Source organism: Camarhynchus parvulus, chromosome 15, assembly GCF_901933205.1.
Source record: "Camarhynchus parvulus chromosome 15, STF_HiC, whole genome shotgun sequence".
NCBI classification, from domain to species: Eukaryota; Metazoa; Chordata; class Aves; order Passeriformes; family Thraupidae; genus Camarhynchus; species Camarhynchus parvulus.
In genome coordinates, this window is record NC_044585.1 from 5,896,296 (window position 1) to 5,918,833 (window position 22,538).

A 22,538-nucleotide genomic window follows, 5' to 3' on the forward strand; every position below is an offset into this window, starting at 1 on the left:
CACAGAACATGCAGGCACACACTGACAGGGCAGAGTCCCCAGACGGTTTGCCCCCTCCCCTGCCCACCTCTTCACAAACAGGCAGAGTTCAATTCCAGACTGCCCGGCACACAAAGCAGATAAAGACTGGCATGGAAGAGCCCATGGGCAGATTGGCAGCCTCAGTAGTTCCTGATATCAAAGGTCACTGAATGCTAAAAAATAAATATGTTACAGTGCCAGCAGGGCACTGGTGACCCAAGATAAAAGTTTCTCTACCACCAGAGATACATTTTCATGTTTGTTACCCACATGAACTGTATTTACTGTGATTTTTCAAGTGTTCATGAAAATATACAGGGAAAGGAAATACATACATGGAAACATGTTTTCCTTAAAGCTGGCAAGGGGATCTGTTTCAGAGGCCAGACCCTCTCACTCTGGTATACACTGTGCTGTTTTCACAGGTACACCTGAGCTGCAAAGCAAAGAAATTCACTGTTTGTGATACTTCTAACTCAGGGTTCTGATACTTCTCATTCTTTTTACTCTTCAAAAGTGTGGTTGGATTTTTCTGTCCTAAAAGCACTTTTCTGTTTGAGTCTGACTTCACTGGTGCTGGGGTAAGTCTGAAATTACTGGGCTGAAGCCACTGGAATGTTATGGGTGAAAGGGAGAGAGACCCCAGCCCACTGCCTGACATGGTTAAACAAGGTTATAAACACCATTGGTCAGTTCATATTCATCTTCTGTGCTCAGTGCCAGCGGCAATGGAAAGGCTGGCCAGTCATTTGCTACCGTGTAATGCAAGGTGACTATAGTTCAGGGGACAAAGAACACGAGATTGGGGTTCTTTCAGGGACAGACAGAGGGCTGGTTATGAATGTTTGGGGCACTTTAGTTTCATTGTTGTCTGTATCAGCACCAAGGGCTGAGTGGTGCTTTCTTGCAGATCTCCAGTACTAGTTCAGAGGTTATGCATGGAGATGAGGAATGGGGAATGGGGAGCTCTCTGCTCACCAGCTCTCTGCTGCTCCTTCTTTTCAGTATTTGCATTGATTTTTTCTTTCTGTTTCTCTTGGAGGCACAAATCTCTAGCAGTATTCTTGTTTTAGTTTAAGGACAATGCAAGTAAAAAGGCAACATACTAGAAACCCAGTTCAAGGGGGAATTCTTGGTGCTCTTCTTTTGCCCTTGGGCCAGTGCATCATTTACAGCAGCTTTTAGCCTGCGTTAACCAGTGATGGGTGACAGGATGGTGCAGGGACAGGCAACTGCAGATATCATTGACTGGGAACACAAAAGACACCAGAGTGGCCACCTAGTACCACCCATATGGTGCTCACTGGGCTGAATCAGAGGAAAATATTTTCAACTTTTGCTTAAATTCTGGTGGCAAATTCAATATTCTAAACCATAATGCTGACCCCACTCCTTGGTATAACATCTGCTAAGTAACAGTCTACTTACCCAAAATGTGCACTGAAGATCAACCTTGACACAGAGAGTAAAACAATAGACATAATCAACACTATTTGCTGAAAAATACCTTTACCTTGTCAGTAAAAATGTAACATTTTTCAGTGGCTTTACAAACACTGGAAAAGGATGCAGAGCAAGAAATATTGCACTTATAATTGTTCAAATAAAAGAAAAAATGAGTAAATATTTGTTCCAAGTCAAACAAACAAGGGCTGAAGGAAGATTCTGGTGTGATGAAGGACCAGAATTGTGTGGTTGTGAAACCAGTGAACAACAGCAGCCCTGCCCTTTGCATCCTGCACAACAGATGCACTGCGCTGGCTCTCCCAGAGGCTCCTGAAGGAAATCACTGCACCTTCGTGCACAGCAGGTACTCACCCACTCTTGGGGGCTGAATTAGGGGAGAGCTGGATACACAGGAGAAAAGGGGTGGAACAGCTGGGCCCTTCTGCAAGCTCTTTCCCTTCTCCTGGAACCTTTAACAGCACATCTAAAAAGGCTTGGGCTTTACTTTGAGATTTGGGAACTTGCACAGAGGCTGAGAAACAACCTGGCCTGCCTTGGGCCGCAGGATTCCACATCGGAAACTGGTTAGAGCACAAGCACTTCTGCATCCCACTCCTCTGCTTAGATGAGCAGCCCACGCCTCTATAAATCACCCAGAGGCACTTAAGTTACTGCGGCTTTGTGTGTGTGCAGTAAATCACAGAGCTGTGCTGAGGGAGACCCATCTGCCTGCTGGCTGCCAGGGCACTGAGCAGGGCTGATGCTGCTGTGCTGACTGAGCTGCCACCATGCCCTTGCTGGTTCTGAACAGGGTTGGAGTCTTGTGGTACAAAACAGAGTTGCTTTTTCCTTGTCTATTCTTAAACATGCATTCCAGCTATCTTTCCATCTGTTATGAAACACTCAGGATAAGATCACTGAGGAACCTGTAGCAAGACAACTCTGACAATTTCTGGATGCTGCAGATCTTTTGGCACTTATCTCTTCAATTACTGTCTTGAATATGCAATAGAAACTACATTTTCCCACTCCTCTGTAGTTACTACAATCTCCTTGGTGGGTGTTCCCAGCCCCTGAAACTCCTGTCTCCTTCATTATCAAACATTCTGATGTGCTGCTGACTGCTCTGTTCTTTATCCTCTCAGCCCTTTTTGGCCCCCTTGGTTCTCTATGGGGCAGCCAAGGAGGTGGCTTCAGTAAAGAGTGAGCTCCTGTTTCTGACGGTTTGGTGCTTGAGCAAATCAAGAGCAACATCTCCCAAGAAATTGATCTCACTAAGTGTCTCCACTTGCACTGGAACTGAGAATATTGTTTTATTCTCTGTAACCACAAATGCTTTGAGACCTGCCTAATTGAGATGCTAGAGCTCCTTTTCTGCAGGGATTTTAGCAATGGAAATCACCAGAGGCAATCTTGACTTAAGGCAGGCATGTTTTCTCTCTTCTTCGGAAATTACTTTGTCCAAAAGGGCACAGATTTTTTGGCTTTCAGGAAGTGAAGGCATGGGCAGTGACAGAGATCTCGGTGACAGTGAGGAATTTGCTTGTTTTTTTACTGTGATTGCATGGCTGGATTTTTATTAGTTGCAATGTCTTGCTTGGCTCTGCATAGAGCAAAGTCTGAGTAGTCTGGGACAAAAATGCTTCTGGGGCACTGGAGCATAATTATGAGATGCTTATGGTCATCTTATAATTACAATAAACATAGTTCATCGATTATTTAATTTTATCTTTTATTTTTTCTGCTAAAACAGCAAGAATGAACTAAAATAGAGCAGGAAAACATACTTTTTAAGACAAGCCAATAAACTGTTAAAAATGTATGTATTTATATTGATGTTGCTGCTCTTTCTGCTTTAAACAACTGGCTACATTTTGATCTTAATTATAAATAAAAGGATTTGTATGCACATGTCTACATTGGAGACCCCCAAGTGATTCTGAGATGAGGCTGAACTGAGGTTTTTCAGCCAGTTGAATTGAAATTACTTACCACTTGAACAGCATCTGCAACAGCGTAAGGCACGGAAGCAATATTTCTTTTGTAAGAAGATGAAAAAGAAATAAAGAAGGAGTCAAAGAGTAAGCAGGCTGAATGGGCCATTAGCACCAAACTCTAAAGATGTAGAAGTCAAATAGGATAGAAAAGCCCCATAAATTTTTACAACTCCTCAGAGAAAAACACTGTGATTATTAAAACATGAAACCTTGCTTTTCTAAAATGCTTAAAAGATTAATATAGAAATGTCATACTGTGGCTGCTGGAGGGATTATCCTTAATGGGAATGTTAGAAGTTATTTTAATGTAAAGCAAACATAGCCACCAAAGAAAGATCAAAAGTGCAACAAATTCAAGGCTCTTAGTTTCAGGAAAATGAAGTTTGTCAAGAAACTATTTCTATTCTGTTAATTAGAATGAGTAAATTCTCCATAAATACTGTATATATATGACATAGAAAGTGATGACCTCATCTAATTAGTCATTACCTAATCCAATCACTAGCACAAGAGCAAGTCTTAGGTCTCTTTTATGAAAAATTTTGTTCCCTTTTTGGCTTGAGAAAAAGTATATTTTTGCTAGTGCACATTTTTGTGAGGTCATGTGCACGTACCCAAATAGCTTTGATGATAATCCACCATCCATGGGCAGGGTAGGTCGGTCACATGGCACAGTGAGCTCCCAGAGTTTGTGGTCTTTTGCATCCAAGAGCAAATTCAGTGACTTTTTGTTTTCTTTTCAATCTAGCATTGTTACTTTTTTAAAAATTTAAACTGACCACAGAGCAACACACTGCTTTGCTCTCTATGTAAGCCTTTGAAGTCCAAATAAAAACTCCAGTGTTGCTAATTTAGAGAAAAAAAATTGTCATGTTTTCTTTGCTGTTCAGGACAGCACTTAATTTGCTGTCTGTCCTAGTTTGGGCAGTGCTGCCTTCAAACACCTGATTCCTTTAGACCCACTTAGCAGTGCCACACTATCAATTCCAGGAGCAGTAATTGCTTTACAAATTGTGCCACCATCGACTTGTTTTTTCCGCCAACACGAGGCACAAAACCACACTAGAGCACGCAGCAGTGCTCACACATTGCTGTCCTTGTTCCCCTGTAAAAGGGTTGGACTTGCAGAACACAGTTTCTTTTAACAGTTATTTCTAAAAAGATCCATCATGCCAGTACTCAGCCCCAGCCTGCTGGCTTTGCTAAAAAACTTTCCCAGAAAGTAAGAAAGTGCTAAATCATTCTGTGCAGTGTGAAAATTCACTTGTTCAAATGTTTAGTGTCATATATGACAGCAAGGTTTTACTGGGTGACAAGAATTATTGTTTTTAAATAATTGCCAATATTTATAGGGAAGTTTAAAAAAAAAAACCAAACTGCTGCCTCTTTCCCTTGTCTTATCCTGGACATAGAAATAAATATCACAGAAATTAATGTTATTTTTTTACTTGCTTGCAGCCCTGCAAGCAGCCAGCCCTCATTTTGCTGTTCAGACAAGGTACCACCACCATGTGCAAGTGACCAATTACCAGTCAACAGAAATTTTGCTTCAAGCTGGAATCCATTTTTTAAGAGCTCTGCAAGCACCAGAGAGCCCTGACAGGAAGGTGCTGCAGTGCCTGAGGTGTGCTGAAGACTCAGAGCATGGGAGGAAGGTCTTAGTTGAAATACAGCAATTTATTTAATTGTCAGGATTTACCAAACTCCTAGCAGTTTTTGTTGGAAGATTCTAAAATGTGTCCCAGAATATCAGTTGTAGACCTGTTGAAACAGGAGTCAGAATTTACAGAACCAAATATTTCATTTATAACATAAGACAAATTTATATTAGTTATGCACCAGAATTGTACCTAGCAACTCCTCCTAGAATTATTTTCACTTTCTTGCGATTCTTTTTAAAATATGAGAGTGTAGTTGGTATCTAGCAGCTTTTCTTCAGATAGTCTCAGGAAATATGCTTTTAAGATAAAATGAAATGCTAGAACTTCCTAATGTACACTCACTTTAAGCTACCAGATCCATGAGTATTTTCCTCACCAATCTGGTGCCACAATGACAAAAGCAATCCATCTATTTTTTTGTTATGATCCACAGGCTACAAAGCACATCGTACAGATGAAGTGGCTGTGACCAAACACTCAAGCTGTGTTGAGCAAGTGTGCACCATCCTAAAACACAGGGCTGTAATTCTTGCTTCCCTGGTGTCCCTTTAATTTGCAGCCATGTAGAATAGCAGAAGAAAAACAATTAGCATGTTCTACTCCCTCATTAAAATATGATTACTTGATGATTATATCAAATGCAGAGTAAGAGCCATTGCACAGGAGCTCAGGATTTGCAGCCTTGCCTTGCAGAGCTTGTGCTCATTCTTACACATCAGTGCTCAATGCCAAATGCACAGCTACAGTAGCAGGTTGGACAGAGAACTTGATTTACAGAATTGTGGGGTCCTACCTGTGAACATCTTCCTTCTTCAGTTGCATTCAGTGTTCAGTACTCATTAACTTCCTGCCTCCTCTCACCCCCACTGTTTCCAAAAGCACTCATTGCACTCATTTTCATGACTGACTTGCTAGCTGGGCACTGGGCTGACAGAGCTGAATGAAGACATTTTCTGGTTCCAAGGTGCCAAATGCAGAGTGACAATGCAGGGATCCCGTGCTGCTCCACTAATGAGCTGCAGGCCTGATGGAGAGGGTGGGCATGGAGGGGACAGGACAGGGCTGCAGTTTGTTCAGAAGGAATCATAATTCTGTTCAAGTCAGTTCTAGCAGGGGAGCCCCACGCGTGGCAGCCACAGAGCCTGTTCCACTCTCTTACCTGCTTAAACCTTGTCCAGCCTGCTGACACTGCCAGAAAGACAAAGTGCCATCTGTCCGTGGTTTGGGTTTTTTTTATGTGAACATGAACTTGATGGGTGTCATGTCATTTCATGCAGCCACTCCAAATCTGTGGAATGAAAACTTCCAGTCACTTCCAAACTGAACATTTCAATGTTTAATGTGTGCAAACACCCTGTGTGTATGATGGTACCTGTGTTTTGTATCTGGCACCCATTTCTGCCTTCTGCCTCAACACCCACGGCACTGAATCTTCTTGAAACTGGACACACTGACACACTGAGGGATGTGTTGTATTTCTTGATGTCACTCTGCCAAATGAGCTATCACCCTAATAATGTTGATATTCTTTTTTTTTTTTTCTGGCGTCTTCTGATTTTCTTAGTCCTTAGCATGACACCCAAGACCTGGGCGTGCAGATGCCACTTAATATCAAAAAGGGGGCTACACTGTATCCATTTATTATACAGAAACTCAGGAACACTGATACAGAAGTAAAATAAGGTGTTGAACAGGATGGGATTCCTGCTAGTCCAGAGCTGAGTTTAGCAGCAAGGAGACTCAGAAAGCCATTTTTCATATATTAATAGCAGTACAGGACAATGGCAGAGCTTTTAAAATGTGCTTTTCACAACTCCTTGAAAATGTAACCCAAGGAGAAGTGGTGGTATGGCACAGGTGATGCAGTGCTGAGCAAACAGTGAATCCCTTGGTGCACAAACTCCTGAGCAGAACACCAGGTTTCATAAGGATGGCCAGACACAGCACCTTCAGCTTTTCCCAGACTCTCAGCGGCCCTGGTTCCTCTCTCATGGCACCACTGGTGCTGGCATGCAGCATAGGCTAGCAGGTCTCACCAAAGTCAATGGAGATCAGCTGGTGGAGAGTGGTGCCACCATTGGAGAAATCAGGCATAACATATTAGGAAATGTCTTAAGCTTGAAGTTGTCTAAAGCCATTGAGCTTTTGCAGCACTTTCTGTGTAGGACACTACAGTTTCTAGTGCAGCAAAAATAAGGGACTGACTCTTCCCTGCATGTAGGTGACCTGTGTTTCTGTTTACACCTTCACACAGAGAGTGATCAGAGTTACCAATTCAGCTGGCTGATACCTTACAGCCAAAGCAAGGATATAAAAAGAATAATAAAGAACTGGGCCCTGAAATTTCCAGTCTAATTTGTGAATTGTGCAGATCTTGGCCACACGTATCCTCTGTGTATGGCAGCTTTGCACTTGGAAAAATGCCTTCTCCATAAGAGTTTCATTCTGCAAGTATAGGCAAGTAAGTGGCAGTGTGTTGGTGTGAGAGGGAGAGGGATGCAGCAGGACACCATCTGGGGATTGATCTGACAGTGGCAACAAAATGGGAGTCACTTGGACAGTGCCCTATCAATCCATGAGATAGATATTCATTAGGAACCAGAGTGGACCTGAAGGACTATTTTAAAGAAATTAAATTGGATGAAATTTCCCAGCAATTGTGTACACCCCAAATACCACCTGCTGGAACTGGACTTCATGGATTTGCCATTGCTGCTTTAGAAACACACATGGCTGTGCTCTGGCTGCTTGACATGCAAAAACTGGTGCAGGGTGTACTGTAATTGTGGGAAGAGGATTTATTCCACCAGCAGGATTTGTGCATAACACACAGTTAGTGTCTGGTGATCAGAGTATTCACTAGCAGAGTGCATGCAGCGAGAATGAAATGCATCTTACAGCCATCCCTTTATATTAAAGCTGTAGCACACTGTGTTTGGATGCAAGCCCAGGCACGGTTCTGTGTAAGATCTTGTTTACCCTTTCATCCTGACGTTCCTGCAAACTGCTGCTTTCTCACTTTCCACTTGTTTTCAGTTTTACATGGGGATGGTTAGGCAGGTTTCTGAAAACACAGTAGCAAATCAGTGACCTCACAGTGTGCTGTAAATGCCAGGAACCCTGTGGAGAATGCAAACACAATTAACCACGTAAAGTGAAATATAAGAGAGGAACCTGCTTGTAGATATACAGCAAGGGAGTTGGCAAGCTGTAAAATAGGGACTTGGGAAAAGTCTTGAAAAAGGAGAAATTCCTCATTTTCTTGCTCACATCTTTTCATCAAGAAGCAGAATGGCATGGTTAGGATGCAGAATAGCACAGAGGGCTGAAAAATGATGGCAGGAGCTTCCAGGCTGCTGCCAGGCCCCAGTGCAGATTGCCTTGCCAGGCAGTGCAACAGTGCAACAGTGCAACAGAGCAACTCAGCACAACAAAGCCCAGCCCAGCTCAGTTCAGTGTTAGCTCAGCACAGCATGGCACAGCCCAGCTCAGCTCAGTGTTAGCACAGCGCAGCTCAGCTCAGTGTTAGCACAGCCCAGCCCAGCACAGCCCAGCACAGCTCAGCACAGCCCAGCTCAGCCCAGCCCAGCTCAGCCCAGCACGGCTCAGCCCAGCACAACTCAGCACAGCCCAGCAAGGCTCAGCTCAGCCCAGCAGTCTCCTGACATCTTGTGGCTTGGCCACAGAGCACAGCCATCCCTTCCCCCACATCCCCAGGCACGGTGTCAGCTGGAGCTGACCTTGGCATTAACTGCAGCCACTGGAGAGCCTTATATATCCCTGCATTCCTCTCACAAATACAGGGCCACTGCTTTTCCCTCCTGGGCCAGAATGAAGGAGTTGAGTGAGACTGTTTTCCCCAGCACTTGTGCATGAGGTTTACTCAGATTTACACCAAAGAGGGGCCTAAATTGACATCTAACACAGAGAAGTCTACATAAACTGGATCCCAGATTCTACATCTGTCATTAACTGGTGGAACAAAACCCAGATCTGAATATCCCAATTTTGGTACAATCTCCCCAGCTCCACCAGCTCACTGATGCAGTCAGAGCCTGGTGATTGGAATTGTTCATTTCTTTTGGTTGCAGTGACCCAGCTTCAATGCCAGTCATGCATGGTCCCTAGAGGGAAGGATAGGAATTTTAAGTATTTAATAAGGTGCATTTATTTTTAGATACTGATTACATTTTTTAAACAGCATGGGTATCCAGAATGTTAAATTTATACACATACAGAAACCCACACAATGCAGTCCTAGCCTCCATTGTCTAAAAATATAGCTGGCTCTGGAAATATTAATGGTAAAGTCTTTTGTCTCCTCTAAGGAACTGAGACTGACTCTGGTATTTGCCAAAGTTACTCAGTTTCAGAACTGGCAAAATGATGAATACTCTGAATTGTGTAAGCAGAGAAATCAAGTAATTTTCCTGGTGTTGGTCCCAATGAATCTCCTCTGGGTTACTCATTACACCAGGCTCTTACTCTGGGCTTGATTTGCAGTGGGAGGGCAGAGGATGTCCAGAGCTGGGGCTGGAGCTTTTGAACACCATGGCTGGGACTGGTGAAAGCTCAGGCTGGAGTTATAGAGCTGTTGAGTGATGAGGAAGGAGGAGGAAATGAACTTCTCAGCTATTTTTTGCAAGTGTATTTCACACATTTTATTGTACAGATTGGCAAAATATGGTGCTGAGGAAAAGACACACAGCTAGTACTGACCATTGGTTCTGGCAGTCCTGTGTGGAGGAATTGCTTCCCCACCCTGCTCCCTTCCCTCCTCTGGGAAGCATGGTTCACAGAGGGAAGGAAATGACATGGAAAAGGGAGAGAAGGTTCACGCTGATGTGGAGACCTGGGGGGAAACCTGTGGCCAGCATTAGGACTTGAGAAAGATTGTCAGCACTTTCCAAGATGCTTTGCAGGAAATCCATGGAGAAGGTAATATGGTCAGTTGGTAAGAATTCATCCCCATTCCCATCCTCCTCCCATTCTTTTACAGTTTGGAAGTAACCTCTGGGGACACCCTCGTGCAGAGATGGCAGCAGGAGACAGAGCAGTGTGGCTGGGAAGCACTCTGACAAGCTGAATTCTGCTCTTCCCTCATGTCTGTGGGGTTTCCAGCACATCTGCATCGCTGGGAGGTAGGAACAGCTGTTTGGGTACCACTGCAGCCTCCCCTTCACCATTTGGATACACACAATTCCTGCAAGGGCTCTTATGGGAAAGCCAAGGAGTTAAAAAAGCTTTGGGTGGCCGGTTTGAGTTTGAAAAAGTGTGGAATGGAGGAAGTGGCACTAACACAAGAGGTTTCTCCCAATATTATTTTTCAATGTACTTAAAGCTTGTAATTTAAGAAAGATCCAAAGGAGTAAACTTTCACACACTTCATACAATGCCTTTGAATGTGTCACAGTCTTGGCTGAAAACAGAAACTGAGCTAATGGGCAGATGCTGTGCTCTGTGATGAAAGTTGCACTAAGGTTTTATAAGATAAATTGCTCCTGACTTCATCTTACCCACACGACAATTATGGTTACTGCAGCAGTGACAGCAGGACAGACAGACCATGTCCACTTCAGCTCTATCAGGCCCTTTGTAAAAGGCTGCTGCAAGTAGACAATTGGCTATTTGTGGCTAGTGGCTCCTCTCTCAAGAGAAGTTATAAACTGATAGTGATACCAAGTGTTATACAATGGGGACACAATGCACAAAAATTGAAGGAATTAAAATTATTTTTTAAAATACCTATTGAAAAATGTAATTATACAAAAATGTGTGCGCATTCACACACCCACATGCAAAGCCACACATATGTGAAAGCATGTTTCATTGAAATTTCCAAAGAGATTACATTTTTGAAAGCATATATTCAATATTCCATTGCTGCAAACCAAAGTCATCTGTTTATCTTGACAGCTACAGAGGGTGAAGGCAGCTGCAATTTGAGCTTCCCTGCACTGGCCAGCTGGTAGCTTAGAGCCAGCAAACCAGGGGGAGGTGAATTATCCCCACTGGCTGGGCTTAGAAGTGCTCACTGTACAGGACAGCTCTGGAATTCTGAGGGTTATGATTCTCCTAGGAACTCTTGGGCTAATATTGTTTTCTATTTTCTTAAGGCCAAATGGTGCCTGGAAGCTCAGCATCAGGCAACCTCCAGCACCACACACTGGTTCAGGGCCACCAGTACAGACACAAAAGCATCGCTTGCTTTTTCCATGCTTGCCATTTGTTTCTCTCTGTTGTTTCTGAATCACTGTAACTGTCAGGATGCTGCACATGGGATTCACTTACAAACACCAGGAGGATGGGATCACTGCTAGAAACTAGAAACACCAAGCAGATCAGGTCTAACTCCTCAGAGTGTCTTTAGAGGATGCCCTACTCCTGATGTGTATCTGGGAGAGAGAAGTGTTACCTTGCTTCAGCAGCTGCCTCTGCAGGCCTGGCAAATGGTGTGGACAAGGGGCTTATTAGAATGGGCAGCAGGAAGAAAGAGAAGGAAGGGGAGGATGTGATTTATATCCATTTCATTATTTTCAGTGACAAAATGCTGCAAATAAGCTGGTTACAGCTGGATTTCTTGGTTGAGCCCAAAGCCCAGTGTGTGTGTGTGGCTCCCAAATCACCCCATGTGATACCTGGGGGTGGGAGCCCTCACATCAGCACACGTTTACAGCAACATGCAGCCTGTTTGTCACCACTCTGAATTGGCTGGAGTGCTTTCTTTATTCATCCTTTTTGTGCACACAGGTTTTGTGATTTCCAAATCACAACGTAAAATCTCTTAACAAGCCATGTGGAAAAGCAATGTTGAATATATAAGCATGCAGTGTGTCTGGAAGCATTGCCATATTTTTCTCTGAAGAATTTGTTTAGGTTACATAAAATAAATAGACAGGAACCCTTGGGCTTTCATTTGGTGGTTCTCCCTCTGTTCTGCTTGGCTTCTCAGCTTTCAATAGATCCCAAGGTCAGGCTGTTATTTGTTGCTAGGCCAAAATGGCAACCTCCCACCCTAACAATGCTGCTATCTTCATATCATCTGAGCTATGGGGGCCACATTGTGATGCTTTGGCAGTGTTGCTAGGGAGGTTGCTAGGTTAGACTGATGTCACTATGTGGGTTATAAATTGCCTTTACCCTGCTGGCCTTAACTTGGCCCCTAACACAATGATCTAGTAGATGGCATCAAAGTGCTCAGAAGAGACACTGGAGCAACATCTTCAGATCCTGAACTTGGCAGCAAACACATGTTGGAGCCATTCAGTAATCTAGAGAAGAAACTAAACAGTTGTGTGAAATGCATTCCTTCATGTCCAGAAGTTAACAACATTCATGCAAAATACCCAGTTTCTACCCACATGCATGTGCTAAAGCCAAGGCTTTACCTTAATGCAGGCTGTGTGCCATCTACATGCCTCCCTGTTAAGAAGAGGAAAGAAGTTTTATGATGGCAAAAGTGAGACCTGAGGAAACAAGGTAAGGGAACTGAGAATTTCCCAGCTTTGAGTACTGTGTGTGACAATTGCAACTTTACTAGAATGTGCCACCAATGCCTTTAATAGCACAAAAATACCATTTCACATTGTCAGGTTATTTACATGTTCCTAGTTTGTGACCTCAAGGGATGTTTTAATCTTGCTTGTTACAAGAAATAACAATAGCTGAAGAATCATTTTAATTGATTTTTTAACATATTAACATATCAAATTTTAAAATTCCATGTTCTGCAGAATACAGGTGTGTGTGTGTGTGCACGTGTGTACTCATGTGTGCATTTCATTTGTTTTGAAAAGGAATAAATAAAATTAGATAAACATGCATGCCCTTCAGAGCTGTTCCGCTTTAATAAGTAAATACATAATTAGACAGGCTTTTCTTTATGCATGATGTCTTGATATGCAAGGCTTTAACTGCACACCTCTCATCAGCCTTAATGAAATTTATGTGGCTAAATCCCCATGCATTGTGTTGAACATACACCTTAGTATATTTGTAATTAATTTTTAAAGACTGCAGACCAGAACACAGCTCCTACAGTGCAGTGTGAATCCATAGGGTGTATACATATTTATAAATGTTTTAAAAATGCATATTATATTTCACCCACAGAGCATAACATCTCTGCTGGCTGGAAACATGTATTAAAGAAGGTAACAAAAATCCAGAGGAAATATCTTTGAAAAATAGTTAATACACATGGGCTACAGCTGCCTTTTAAAGATTAATTTCTTGGCCATTTACAATGTGGTTTTTATTATCAAAAGCCAATGGACCATATTACCAAAATCTTGCTTTGTAAATTCCTTTTGTGCTTCTTGGACCTGTTCTGTTCCAGAGAATTTGGTCCTTTCCTTGGCAGACTGACACTGCTGTTCACTCAGAACTGGGCCTGGGGTGCCCCAGCTTAGGACATGCTCTGCTTGGTGTCACTGGAGGAAGCAGCACTCCTTGTGTGTGTCCTGAACAGTTAAGAGGAGGAAAAAGATGGAGATCTGAGTCTTTGTTTAAAATGTGGTTTGCAAGGCTGCAAACATAACTTTGCAGAGTCATACACATGGGTGTAGATATTTGCATGCATTAAATATGTGGAAGAGTTTAGAGAGCTGGAATCATACTTTTAAAAATATGGTCTTATTGAAGCTGCACTAGTTCTAACTGGATTATTATAATTTCTTTCAGTTGTTGATTCTCTATAGCATTTGAAAATTAACTAAAGACTGTATCAAAACCACTTACTGCTTATTCTCTATCTTCTTTTTCCTTTTCCTGGCCTTCCCCTTTTTTTCTCTCAAGACTTCCAGAGTTTAGCTTAGTGCCATGTAGTCCTCCTTTTCAATATGGAACTGGGCAGAATGTAAAAGCACACACCTCTGTACACACCAAATCTGCCCTGTCTGTTTCAGCCCCTACACAGCAACGTTTCTTGTACGCAAACAATTCAGGCTCTCTACACTTCCTCAGATCCTCAGATCCAAAATCAGACCTTTTCAGGTTCCTCTTAAACCCATAAAAAACAAGGGTGGGAGTGGAGAGGGAGAATGAAGCCAGTAACTGTTAAATCCTGCCAAGTAGAAGCCCAGGGAAAAGAAACTGCAGGCTCAGAGCTGTATTAAGCACAATAAATTGTCCTTACCTCTTAGCAAGCCATGAGAGGATGGACAGTGTGCTGGGTGGGTCCCAGCCATGGGCCAGTGCCTTTCCCAGAGCACAGGCTTGTCCTCTGTGACCTTGGGCAAATCATTTAACCTCTCTCCATATCACCATTCTGTTTCTGAAATGAAAATAAACGGCAGTAATGCACCAGGAAAGCTAAATGTGCTGGTGATTACAAGGGGCTCAGATGAGGATGAAGGTGAGATAAATACTTCAGACAGATTAAAAAAAAATCCTTCCCCAACTCCAGTGAAATCTTCAAACATTAAACTCAGCTTCTTGGTACGACAGACAGGATGTATCCCTCAATAAACAGGATGGCTTGCATTTTATTGTTGCAGTGTAAGTAGATGAGGTTTTCCAGGGCACTTTTGTTCTTATTCCTCTGGTGGCACTCAGAGTGACATTTCCATATTTGCAGCACTGGTGTGCAGGGCACTCCAAGGTGACTTATTTCAGTAGAGAATTCCCTCCCTGACTGGACCCATTTGTTTAGGTCTTTGTCTGGTCATACAGTGTCTGCATTAACACTGAAGTATTCATTTCTTGGAAAGTGTTAAAATCTAATATGTAAATGTTGATTTTTATTTTTTTTTAATGTGCTCCTGGGGCTTTTTCATCTCTGCCAGAATTAAGTGCAAAGGGAATTTTTACAGCCGACTTGTAAATTCCTGACAAGAGGAGTTTATAATAGCAGTGTTGACATAACCTTACCTACAGTGACAACTGAAGCAGGTTTGTTAGGGAAGCAGCAAATAATTTCCTTGCGGGAAGGCAGGAGTTGGGCATAGAAGGTGAGGCAGCTAATTTTTTTTTCCCTGAGAATCCCCAGAGGCTATTGTGTGAGACAGCACGTGAAATGAAGCTGAAGCAAATCACATAGCAGGCAGAAGAAACACTCTGGAATTTGCTCATTTTCATGAAGAAGGTGCAGTTATCCTCTTATAATTTTTTTACAAGTTGTGTTTCTCCCCTCAGAGGTAATCATGAAGGTCTTACAGCATGTCAGTGCTTGCTTTTAGCCTTACAGCTCTCTCTTACTTCTTTCTTTCTCGCTGAACACCTAAGGCAATCAGGAATGAACTCTGGTGCCTCAATTCCATGCCTTCAACAGGAGCAGGAACCAGCCCTTTGTTTGCAATCCGTCTGTCTCTTACAAGTAATAATTTTTTTAAAAGCCACTAAATCTTATTTCCCTGAGTCACCTGCAAGAATTCAAAACCTGAGAATTTAACCACCCAGTAATAGATGGACAAGCCTTTGTGCAGCCAGGCTGAGCCACAATAAACATTGCTGTCACTTAAACAAGAACCAAACCTACTGATAGAAAGAGGTGATTTTAACTTAAACCTGAAGCCAAAGGAGCATATGTAGAGTTGATTCTTAGGGCCTTTATTTCTCCAAAGTCAGTGGAGTTTTTTTTTATACCTGTCAGTTCTCTCCTTGCCAAGGGGAGGAGAAGTTTTTCAACTCTTCTTGCAGGTATAAAATCAGGCTGTATTCAGAAGTAAAAATGTCTCTCCTCCACTTTCCTACACCCCTCTACTGGCTGCAACTCTCCATAAATCTTTGGGATTAACCTCTAAATGGTATCCTATTTCCCAAAAGGTTTAACAAAATCTTTCTTACACCTTTGCTGTTATGTTTATGTGTGGAGGCAGTGCCCATTGGCAAGTGGCAGCAAGATTTCCTGTGAGCTGGCACAGCACAGAGCCTGGGTGCTGGAAGAAGGGGCAATGCCTGACTTTCTCCCTGCTCAGCCTCTGCCCTCCCCTGGCATGTTTGGCAAAATCCTGAAGTAACTTTCCTGGAAAGGTGAAAGGTCAAGGGACAGAGCATTCAACACAGACCAAATAAAATAAGCAGTTGAAAGCAGAGAAAAGGACAGCTCTGAAATGGGAAAGCCAGAACTAAACTCCCTCAGTATTTCCGAATTATCCTGGGAGAGTTGTGGCCCGCGGAGTTTGCAGTCAAAGCACAGGAGCTGCTGCTGAGGGCAGGGGGGAGTGAGCAGCACTGCTCAGTGCATTCTGTGAGTGCTGAAGGATTTTTAAACCTCCTTTTCACTGCAGTGTGGTTGGAAGGGCAACATGAGCTGCTCTGGCAGGATGGCAGCAACAGGGGAAGATTAACCAGTAAGCGACCAGTTTGCACAAAATGTGAAGAAAAGCAAAGACTGCAGATTGTGCATTTGCCTTCTCCCTTCCCATTAAAACAATAATTTTTTGCCCCTCCCTATATTCTTTTGTTTTAATACATGTTGAAATACAACCCCTAGCTCTTAGCACTGCCAGAAAACCTGGCGGAAACACTGCACTCAGAGCCGTGACCGTGAGCTGGAGGATATGGAAAACTATCACTTTTTCCCTGGCAAACCAAACTCTCATCGGGGAAGCAAGGCGCCAGCGAATGTCTCCGCTTTTTCCCCAGAAAGTTCAGGATTTTCTGTCAGGATTTCCGCTCTGGATGCCCCTGTGTGTGTGAAAGGATCTCGCTGGAGCGAGATCCCGCAGCGGCTTTGCCCTGGGAGAGCCTCTCCAGGCGCTGGTTCAGCAGTGCCCTCTGCTGGGTTCTGCTCGGCGGCCACGGGGCGAGCTCGGGGAGCGGTCCCAGTGTGCCCTCAGCACCGCCGAGCCCTGGCCAAGGCCGCCATGGGCTCCATCTCCTCAGTGCAGGTGGGTTTGCTGTGTCCTCTCATCTCCCACACTTCAAACAGAGCAACGCTGCCCCGCCTGCATTCAAGGCTGAGCGATGTCTGGGTGATATTTACGCACACTTAGCCCAGGTCCCTCGCTCTCACAAAAGGATATGGCATGTAGAGTAGATTTATACCAAAAATGAAATGAATAAGGGGCAGAGGTTATTGGAGATAAGTAGGTATTAGGACTGTGTTTTCCATCTCATGTTCCTAAATGAGGGTAGTGACACAAAGCATTGTCAGCAACAAATTGGCAACATCCAGCACTGCTGTGTTTTGTTCTGTGCTTATGGCACTATTGGGACTGATTTCTCCAAATAGTCTCTTAAATTTTGAAAGGATCTGCCTCTGCAGACAGCTGCTGTGTTATCTGTATCAGGATACAGAGCTGACATTGCCACTGTTACCCTGAAGTATTTTCCTTTTTCTATTTTTCTTCTTTTTTTACATTTCCCTAAAACTGTATTCCATACCAAGCTGATGTGACAGCAGTGTGTGAAGGAAAAGCTTAGGTGGCTGCTCTGAGTTGGTCAAGGGGTGATGAGGCATCCGCTTGCTAGAGGCTTTTTCCAGATGAGATAAAGACTCAAAAATAATTCACTGAGGAAAATGTAGATGTTTTAGCCTAGCTCAGAGTGGAATGGGCAACCACACATCCTCTTCCAGATCTTTGTTATGAGGCATAGGAACGTTTTATGGCAAAGGCTTTCATCTTCTGTCCAGACACTCACTTTCATGAAACATGTGGGAACTTAATGGCTTTGAAACATATTCCTAGAAATTGGCCATCCAATTGAAACATTACTGGGACAAGGAACAGGCAGACAAAATGACTGTACAGCCAATTTTCTTGGAAGCCAAATACTGAAGGGTTGTTGCAGGTTTGATTTAAATAAGGACAGGAAGTCTGCAGTCTTGTGGCTGTGAGTGTGTCATATGCTTTGGCATGTTGTACCTGTTGGTGAAAGGGAGGAGGGAGTCTGAAATGTTCCTGGCATTTCCTGGTAATTCTGTGTTAAATTCTTTCATGAGAGTTTTCATGAGCTGCAGTTTATGGTAAGGCCAGCACAGGCTGGGTCTTCTTCAGCCTTTTTTCCTTTCCCACAAATCAAACCTGTCTCCAATTCTTCTTCCCACCTCTGCACATGTGTTCACTCTTTCTGTGACCCCAAAAGCCATTGGGAAGGAAGTGGTGGAATACTGATCTGGAGAACAGAGTGGCAATGGAGGCCTGGGAAGGCATGCAGGTGATGTCAGGGGTGTGTGAAGTGATGGAATTAGGAAAAAGATGGGAAGGAGGAGGGAGAAATGAAGGATGCTAAAGAAATTAATGAAAACCATTGCTTGTGGAACTGGTATTTGACTGGAAGGATCAGGCACCAAGGTCTGTAGAGAAGTTAGCTCCAAGAGCTGGGCAGCTCTGTCAGAGGCTGTGCTCTTTGCTTATACAGAGGAAAAAAGAAGGCTGAGTTCTGCCCAGATTTGATCACTGATCCCTTTTTGGTTCTTGGCAAGCTACTTCAGCCTCTCCACATCTCTTCATTGTGTAAAATGAAGACAGTGCAGCTACACAGATAGGAATGAGAGCAGAGTCTTTTCCAGAGTGATGACAAATCATGGAACCATAAGGCTGGCAGAGACCCCAAGAGATTGTCTAGTCTGGCAGTCATCAAGTTTTTTAATCAAAGGACTGCCCTGGAATATTTTTTAAAAACTGTTCCATTGCACAGTGCCAGCAATGGTTTGAATCTAAAAGTAACCAAAAATTGTGTTTTATTCTCTAAATTGAAGAAAGGCCCACATTGAGCAAAAGTTTTCAAAAAAGCAATTAAAGCCAGATCTGCTTATACTTTAAAATAGGCACAAGTCCCTTTGTTCTGATTAGTTTTATCCTGACATCACTTATTTTCATAGATGCTTATAAATGTTTTCTTTGCTAGTTAGTCCAGCTTTGTTGAAGTGTAGTGGAACCAGTGCACAAACTGGAAGTGTCCCACTCGGTGTGGGTCTCAGGCTGCAGGAGCTCTGCTGCAGTGGGGTTACTTAGAGGTCTCCCAGCAACACTGCCAACTCTATCCTGATTCCAAACACTACCCCGCTTATTAATCACCCAAAATATCCTGATGTTAGCATCATTTTTTTAATCCATTTATTTGGAAGGTCATAGAAGTTCCTCCATCTGACCAAACCTGAAGTGCAAATATTAATAGCAATTATCACTCTGTACTTGAAATCTTAATGCAGTTACTGGGAGGAATAGTCAGAATGAAGCCATGTTAAGTCAGGGATGTAATTACACAAGAAAATACCAATCAAAAATCACACCTTTTCATGATTAACTCCTGTGTGCCTGAGGAGAGAATTGCATCCATCTCCCTCCCTTTGCTCAGTCTGTTGACATGTGCAGAGTCACACACCAGCACAGCTGCTCTGCAGGCAGCAGAGCACTACCCCAGCTCAGTAACGAGGATGCTATGTGGTCATCTTCTTCACATTATGTGATTCATATCTTGTACATCCAGGAAGCACTGAGCACTTTATTAGAGCTGATGAATGTATTTTAACCACTCAAAACCAGTATATTCACAAGTGCACGTGGTACTGTGGTTTCACCCTGCTGGAGAGAACTGAGCAAGGCAAAGGAGTAAATAGACACTATCACTGTAAATAAGCGGTTTCTGCAATCCTAGATGCTGGTAAAAGGTCTGTCTTTAAAGCAAGAAATGACCAGAGCTTTCTTTTGAATAGGATAAGACTGGATCTTCCTTTGGGAAAATAAAAAGTTTTGTGAGCTTGTCAAATAAGCAAGTAGTTCACCAAGTTACCAAGTAGTTGTCAATGTTCAGGGTTCTAATCTGTATTTTAATCCTACTGAAACTTTAACTTGGTAGTCTGGGAATGGCCAAGAGAAGACTGAAAAATGTGTCACTTTCTGAGTTACAGAGCATAAAACAAAACCTGAACTGTTTTGTTCAATTTAGTCCTGAGCTTCTTCCTGATGTGCCTCTGTCTTTCACAGCTGGAAGGACCATACTTCTTTTGAAACATGACTCCCAAGGATGTTCAGTTTGTGACACAAAGGGAGAGTATTGCAATTTAGGTCACAAATGTTGTAAGATACTCCTCCTCTGGAAACACAGGACAAGAGTCCTTGTGCTTTCAGCTTTGCAGGATTAGGTCTTACTGACCAGTAGGATAATGCAGTGATTTAAGTTTGCTGCAGCAAAAAGAAACAGCAAGTCTTAAGTGACAGAAAATTCCTGTCATTCAGAAAATGTCATTTTATCACAGAGTAATAAAAATTGAAAGAAGTTACTGAAAACTGTGGCACACATATATATGTATATTGTCTATCTGAACATTTCTCCCATGAGCACAGCAGAACGCACATCCTCTGTGGAAACCACTCTTCCTTCACCTGGGCTTATCCCTGTGTAAACTGTAAGATCAAATCTCTGAAGAAGGAAATAAATTTTGAATTGTCTCTCATTTCTATGGTGTACATGAAAATTGGGGGTGATTTTTCCTCTTCACAAGCCAGCTGCCAGGAGGGAGGGCTGGCTGGACAGAGAAATCTTGAGTTAGTGGGAAGCTGAGTGATCCTTGTGTCCTACATACCAGAATTCTGAACCTCACTCAGTTACACAGAAAAATCACCTTCTGACTATTCTTTTATGATTAGTTTGCTCTCTCCTTGAAATGTACACTTGATCTCCCACGCCACCTTCTAATTGTACATCACAGGGAAGAAAGAAATAAGGTTTTGTCCATACAAACCAGCAACCAGTTCCTTCTTGAAAGCTTAAATTAAGGATCAAGCATCCTAAGTGCTTCTTAAATCCACTGCCCTAGCTCAAAAAAAAATATTTACACCAAGATTCAAGGATATAATTTATCTCAAAAACCAAAGTATTAAAAACCTAAACATGTCAAATGTGCGTGTAAGCCAAGCCTCCCTTTGTGTGCTCCCAGAGGGTTCCCCCCCACGTGCACACTCACCCCCCTGCTGCAAGAGATCCATTTTATGGATTCAAGGACAGCTCTCTCCATGAGAAGAAGGGACGTTGCCAAGATACCAGATGCGGTCCCATTCAAGACCACTCATAGGAGCAATTCAAGATGAAATCAAATTAGATGTGTTGGTTATACATAGTGCAGCCTGCTTGGGATACTAAATGACAGAGTTTGCCAATAATTAAGTGAAATCTCAGAGATGATGAGTCCCCAGAGCTCTCTAGGTTATGTCAGTCTAATTCTAAGTGTCATCATTATAGCAGCAGAGCAAAATACTCTACATAGGCTACATAGCTGGAATTTTACTGTGGATATTAGCTTCTCACAGCCAGTGCTATGGGGCAGTACTGAGCTTCATTACATGTCTTCTGCTATTACACTTCCTTAACCTTTCCCTGATATAAGGCTCCTGAAACCTGACTCCCACTTAATAATTGATAGTTAGCACTTACTATCCACAGCAATATTCATATTCAAAGCAGTTTACAAAGAGCTCATTAATCTCTCTGAACCCCCTCCCTCTTGAGGTGTCCACTACAATTACCCTAATTTTGCAGAAAGGGAAACTGAGGCAGAAAGGTTGTGCCTTATCCTGGGGCTGGAGGACAGTGTGACAGCCAGCCCTGGTGCTCAGGATCCTGCCTATGAGAGAGCTGGCTGAACTTCTGATGGTAGGAAGCAGGTTGTTCTCAAATTTGATGGGGGAACAGAGGTGCAAGGAGGGTTTCTTCAGCCCTGGAGAACCTCCCCAGGGAACTGCTGAGCATTCCCATTGCCTGCAGGCAGTGAGGAATCAGAGTAACCTGCTGCTGGGTGCTGTATCCTTCAAGAAATCCTCCTCAGATCTGCCTGGGTGGATCCTGCCCTGGGAGGAGGCTGGAAGATTATGGACAGGTGAAAAAAGTGCCATCTCTGTGGCAAGGAAGCTTGAGCTGCCTCACTGGGGACCATGGGGACAGAGCCACTGAGCACTGCTCGTGTCTGTCCCAGCCCCATCCTCACAGGCCGTCCTCCCTGCCCAGGGGCCACACTGGGCACACTTTGTGTAAGGACTCAGAGCATGAAACAGGCCAGGATCAGACCCAAGTGCTTCCAAAACATGCTCCCAAGAAAAGCATCCTCCCCAGCCCTCTCACAGCAGTACTGAGCCCTGACAGAATCACATTCCCAGGAGTTTTAGTGTTTTAGTGGTGCCCATTGCATTGTTAGCCCCTGCTCCACTGCCAGAAAACTGAACATCACAACTGAGTTCAGAAGAGGAATGACTATTTCCAGCTTTGCAGACATTCACTTCTGATCATTTAGAGTTGAAATCATGTGGCACTGAATTTGTGATTCAGAAAGGTTGAACAGAAACCCTCCTGAAGAACAGGACCTGATTTAAAAAGAAATAACCTAAATATTAAAAATAAAAAGCTAATGGATGGCACATATGAAAAAGTCAGTCTGAAGCTAAGACTCTCAAGAAGACCTTGCTTCAAATTTAACACTTACTATGTACAAAGGAAGGGGAAAGTCTTGGGGACTGTGGCATCAATGTTGCTG